A 6,000-nucleotide genomic window follows, 5' to 3' on the forward strand; every position below is an offset into this window, starting at 1 on the left:
TTGTAATTATTGAAACGAATGTGTATAAATGATATACTTGAGATATGAATGCCTTATCGATATAGTCTATTAATTACTGAGCCCCATTTGAACTATATGAATTCACAGGATACGAGTGACATGTCACTAGGGTTACCGTTTTGGTTGAACTTCTGCATTTGTTGTGGACTCACCACAGCTCATATAAGCTTAGTGATATATCAGCTCGTAAGAACTTACTGTTTTCAGCTTATTGGAGCTTACCGTTTTAGCTCGTATGAGCTTGTTGTTCAGCTCAACAGAGCTTACCGTTTCAGCTCAATAGAGCTTAATATTCATCAGCTCAAGAGAAGCTTACCGATCATGGCTCGAAAGAGCATAAATGATAATGAATTGACAAATTACTAATTTTATCACCTGAGTATCCTTTGAAATTCTAATAGGTTCAACGGAAATAAGTTTTGCTTATACGGATGAGTATTATTATTGAAAGGATTATTGGTTATAAGATTGAGAATGAAATGTTGAATGCTATATATATTGAGTATTGAATTGTGATAATGGAGGATTTTATGTATTATATGACTAACTTATGGATGAATGTTTGTGTATAGGCATTTGGTACTTGAATTGATTATACATTGAATAAATTGCCTTGATTATGTATAGTAGTAAGTTTAATTCTAAATTATACGGGCTTACTAAGCCATAAAGCTTACTCTGTTTCTTTTCTATGTTTTATAGAGGTTCGTTAGCTCACTTGTTTTGGACAAGTCGGATTTGCATATCACACTATCCAATTTTCGATTGGTACTTTTGAACTTGTGGATATTTGTAAATATGGCATGTATAGGCTAGTTTAAAAGATGATAATTATGTTACTTGATATCAAGGTTTTGGTATATTTTATCACCTGTGTATTCTTTGAAATTCTAATAGGGTCTTCATTATCATCTCCAAAGTTAATCACAGTTCTTTTCCCTTTTTTAATCCCTCCAGCTAGTAATTAGGTCAACTGGTTTATCATACTTTGTTGGGATTCTTGTATTTGATCCCTCATGACTTGCTGTACATTAGCTAATTATTCCTTTAGCTGCGCTTGCAACTGATCTTGCATGTCTTTCTGAATTTTTTCTAATATCTCTAATCTTTGGTCCATTACTTTGGTTTTACCGCGGGTACTGTAAGGATATTCAATTGGCAAATTCTTGTTGGTTTCTAGGGTAACTGTCATAATTTCAATTAATTAGGGTCTTTTTATGGAATTTAACCCATATGATGAAATGTAATGTTGATGAATGAAATGAATGCAAAAAGAGACATTAATTCTGATTCAATTTTATTAGAATAACATTACTAGAAAAAAATCTCTTTACATAAAACAGATATATTTACATATACGACCTTGCCCTAATACTCAAAGCTTTGACTTTTCTAAGAAGCCAAGCTAATTCTCGACCCTGATCTGAATCTGATTTGTATTTTAAGCTCAGAATGTCGGCTTGAACTACTAGGGTTTGCAAATGGTCGGCTACTTCTCATACTTGAGTCATAGCTTCGCCTATGATGTAATATTTATCCCTAATCTAACCTTGAGAGTGTTAGAGTTGCTCTTTCTAGTGTTCATTGTTTGTTTCAAGAAGCTCAACTCGAAGTTTACAATTTTACAGTACGGCCTCGAGCTCTTCTATCTTTCCTTTCAACTCTTCAATCTTATTTAGGCTTGCTTTCAACTCAACTGCGGAGTTACAACTACGATATTGATGCAGTGACCTTTCTAATTCTACCACCCGGGCTCTCAACCCAACCTTTTCATCACGGCTTTCTAATAAATCTCTTTCTAGAGCATTTCTTGGACTCGAGAATTTTGGAATTTATTTTCCCGCTAATCAGCTCTAGTCTTTTCTCCTTTGATTTCTTGCCACCATTTTCTGATGTTTTATCCAACCCGGTAGTCCTCATCGACAGACGCAGCTTTTTATAATCTATTTTTCGACGTTCTAAGTCTTCCTTAGCCCTGTTCTTTCCTTTTCTCATTTTCTTGGCTTCTAACTTCTGGATGTTGACATCTAATTCCTAGCTGAATCTTTTCTTCTTCCAACTGTTCTATCTTTTTCCCTAGCTCCGAACTCCTCTTTTCAAAGTCTTGCTTTATGATCTCTAGCTTATGTTCTTCTATTGGCCGAGTGTTTTCTTGACTTGATACAGAGATATTGTTATTAATTCTTTTACCCCACCACTAATCATATTCGGGAGTCGTCATGAGATTTGTGGCAAATCTTTTCAATCTATGGGTTTGGTTCCAAGCGTTTAATATTTCACGAACCTTCTTCTTGTAATTATCACCTTTGTATGCAAACTCACACTGAGCCAACCCTTGTGTTGCCGGTATAAACTACCTCAACCTATACTACCTTAATACAAGTAGAGGAGCATATCCAATAGCGCTCCATATCCCGAGTAGAGGGAACCAGTCGAAGTCTCCACATTGGTACAAAATTTCATCAAGGATCATCCAAAGAGCCCTCCATTCAACGTCTTTATCTTAGAGACCCTAGAAAATTGGCATCCATTTTTCTTCTGAAATGTTGTCTCGCCTTGGGGTAGCCACGAACTCTTTCAACGGAAAGTAGTTCTCGGAGAATACTCGATAAGAGACCTTTTCTACCTTCTAAAAATGGCTATGGAACCATGTTAACAAGAGTTGCGCACAACCGATAAATCTTTCTTCACCCACTCTCCGGCATGCACTCAAAGGTTTGAAAGTTTCGGCCAAAATTACCGGGATGGGCATGACTCTTTTGTCAAGTTAGTCAAATAGATCTGAAGCTGCATCATTTACGCGTCCTAATGTCTTAGGGAAGATGACCAACTCGTAAATACTCAAGGCGAAGAAGTCGACTCTTTTCTTCGTATCCGAATGTGCCAAAATCAAATCCCATAAACTTTTCTAAAGGATGCATTTACTATCTCCCTTTTGTTTAATCTAGGTCGTGACCCATTGCTCGTTCATCCCCGTGATGCTCATTGGCCTCTTTAAGAAAGTCGGGACATTAGCAGCTTTAGAATAAGCTTTGCCGGCTTAGATTCTCAGGCAACGGAGTAGAGTAGTGTACTCTTCTACGGTAGGTACCAAGTCTACCTTCCCAAAAGTGAAGCAACTATAGGCGGGATTCCAATACTAGGCAAAAGCTCGAAATAATTGCTTATCCATTTTGACATCGAGTAGATAAGGCAAATCACCATAGTCTCGGTAGAATAACTTCTTGGTTTCGTCATACCATTAGTTTCACATTTCTTTCAACTCTTGGAGATTATTCTGAGTTACATTGATGCGAGTGAAATCTCACAGTTCTGACATATATCCCTCTGTTAGGCTGTCGCCTTTCTCTTGTTGTGTCTTCTCGGACCATACCCGGACGGCCGCATTGTCTTACACTTTATCAAGAAATCTCTTTTCCATGACAAACTCTTTATTTAGTAACTGAACGTGAATCAACACCCTTTTCTATAAAAATGCAATGCAATCATAGACAAAACAAAACGAAACAAGTCAGTACATTTTATACAAAGCTATAATTCAAAGCAAGAAACAATAAATAGAACACCTATTCTGGTGACCACTAAAGGTTTGGTATGGTTCTACCTAGGGTAGGTTCTTAAGGCTTATTATATGTGATTCAGTTCTAAAAAAAGGGTACCTGAACCAACAGATTCCTTCATCCTCACCCATTATAGGCTCATACTAATCGAGTTCAGTTCAGGGAAATACATTTCCCTATGGCTATACGGAGATAAAGATCTCACGAAGACATAGATATGGATGTATCCCGAAAGCAATCTACTATCCTATACGGAGGTGAAGACCTCACGAAGGAATAGCTTCTCACTCTCACTTAAGAAGGAAAAAATTGAACGATTATGCAACACAATATGCAAAAAACACAAAAAAAAGTATACTAGATCGCTATATAACCCGAGATATCAAAGACAAAACACGAAGGATGAAATGCAATAAAGGGATCGTTAATTTAAACCAAATTATCAATTTTCAACAAAAAGACCAAAAAGTAATCAACTTACTGCTTGACTCTCTTATTTTAGTCCCCGGTGGAGTTGCCAAGCTATTGAAACCTTTTTGAAATCGACTTTATTTTGAAAACGAATGAAAATTGAATCGCCACCAATCCTTTTTATTTAGGTGTGATTGGATCACCTCAAAATTTGATCGTTTTAATAGAAGGTTTAATTTATTAAAACAATGATTTTTTGTCTATGAAAATCCAGAAAATGGGTTCGGGAGTCAATTACGCACGAGGAATGATCAACACCCTCGTAAAGCCCAAAATTGGTACCTAATTGATTAATTGATTTCTTAGTGTCGAGAATTGAAAATTTAAAGAGAATTTAAAACATGACCCCTCTTTGCATAATATTATTTTTAGTTAGAATCACTTAGATAAATTAAAACATATGTAAAAGGTTTTCTTATCTCGAAGTAACCAAAACGAAAAGGTCATATCCTGTAAGTTAAAACACGACATCTCAAATCCTCAAAAATAAGATTGCTCGTTATTTAATTACTATTAAAATCTCATGTGTTTTTAGTTTTAAAAAGGATGTTCGGTTATCTAGGTTTAAAGAAAAAGTCGAACTCCGTAAATTAGGACGCGACTTCTTGAATCTCCAAATACGGAACGTTGCATTGGTTTTAAAATTCTCATTTTTATGCATTGAATAAAAATCAATGTGACACTTAAAGTGATGTATACTTAGTTTATTCGGGCATAGTATGAAACGAACAAATATGTTTAAACGTAATGTATGATATAATGATAATGAAATAATATAAAATGGCTATACAGGTAGAAAATTAGAATGATAAATGATGAATAAATAAAGGAATACTATAACAATAATAATGTAATTATAATAATAATATTAATAATATTAGTAATCATATCATAATAATAAGTAGATAAAATAATGATAATAATGATAACAGGGATAAAATAAAACGTATAAATAAAGAGAAACGTAAATGACATAAATTTTAAGTGTTAATATAAATGAAAGAGGCAAAATTAATCAAATGAGGGATTAAATTGAAATTTAAACGAAAATTAAGCCATAAGTTGCAAAATAATCAAAGAAATGGGGATAAAGGACTAAATTGAAGGTCTAATAAAATCTAATGTCTAAATTAAAAAAATAAGACAAAAAAAGCTAAATTCAAATGCGGAGCAAAAGTTTAAGGACCTCAAGGACAATTAATCCAAAACAGTACACGTGTCATTCCCCGAGGGGTCAACGGTATAAGGACTAAATTGAAAATAAATTAAAATCAAAAGTATAATCTAAAAAGGAAAAAAAACAAAATTAGGACCGAATTAAAAAAGGGTCCAAAAGTAGAAGGACTAGAAACGCAAATAAACCATTTCACAAAAACACGCAGATCCTGCTGAATGAATGGGTCGGATATTCAAGTTGCGTCAAAACGACGTCGTTTTGGCATCTGAAAATTAAGCCCAAAACGACTTCGTATAGGACCTTATATAAAAATAAAAAATCAGACCAAAAAAAGCATTTTAAACCTTGTTAAAAAAAACGCTTCCCTTGTTTTTTTTCTCTCAAAACCCTCTCCTCTTTTGGCCACAAGGTTGTCATTCGCTTGTCGTGGCCACCGGTCATCAACGACGGCGCCTCCGATGGCTGGAAAAAACCAAAATGCCCCCTTTTGCTCGTTTCTTTGCGTAGAACTCCGATTTGGAGTCGAAACTGTCAGAATAATGCCAAAATTTCAAAAAAAAAGAGGGAAAACCTTTCGGTTTCCAACATCCTCCGCCGCGGCCTTGGCTGAATCCCTAAGGATTCGACGGCCTCTTGGGCTGAAGGAGACACTGACAGTGGAGCGAAGACGAAAAGGGAGGTAAAAGTTCTATTTTTACTCATTATTTTATTTTTCTTTCTTCTTTTTTTTTTTCTAAAATAAAAAAGGAAGAAAATAAACTACCTTTGTTT

The sequence above is a fragment of the Gossypium hirsutum genome, chromosome A03 (genome assembly GCF_007990345.1).
Source record: "Gossypium hirsutum isolate 1008001.06 chromosome A03, Gossypium_hirsutum_v2.1, whole genome shotgun sequence".
Taxonomy (NCBI): Eukaryota; Viridiplantae; Streptophyta; class Magnoliopsida; order Malvales; family Malvaceae; genus Gossypium; species Gossypium hirsutum.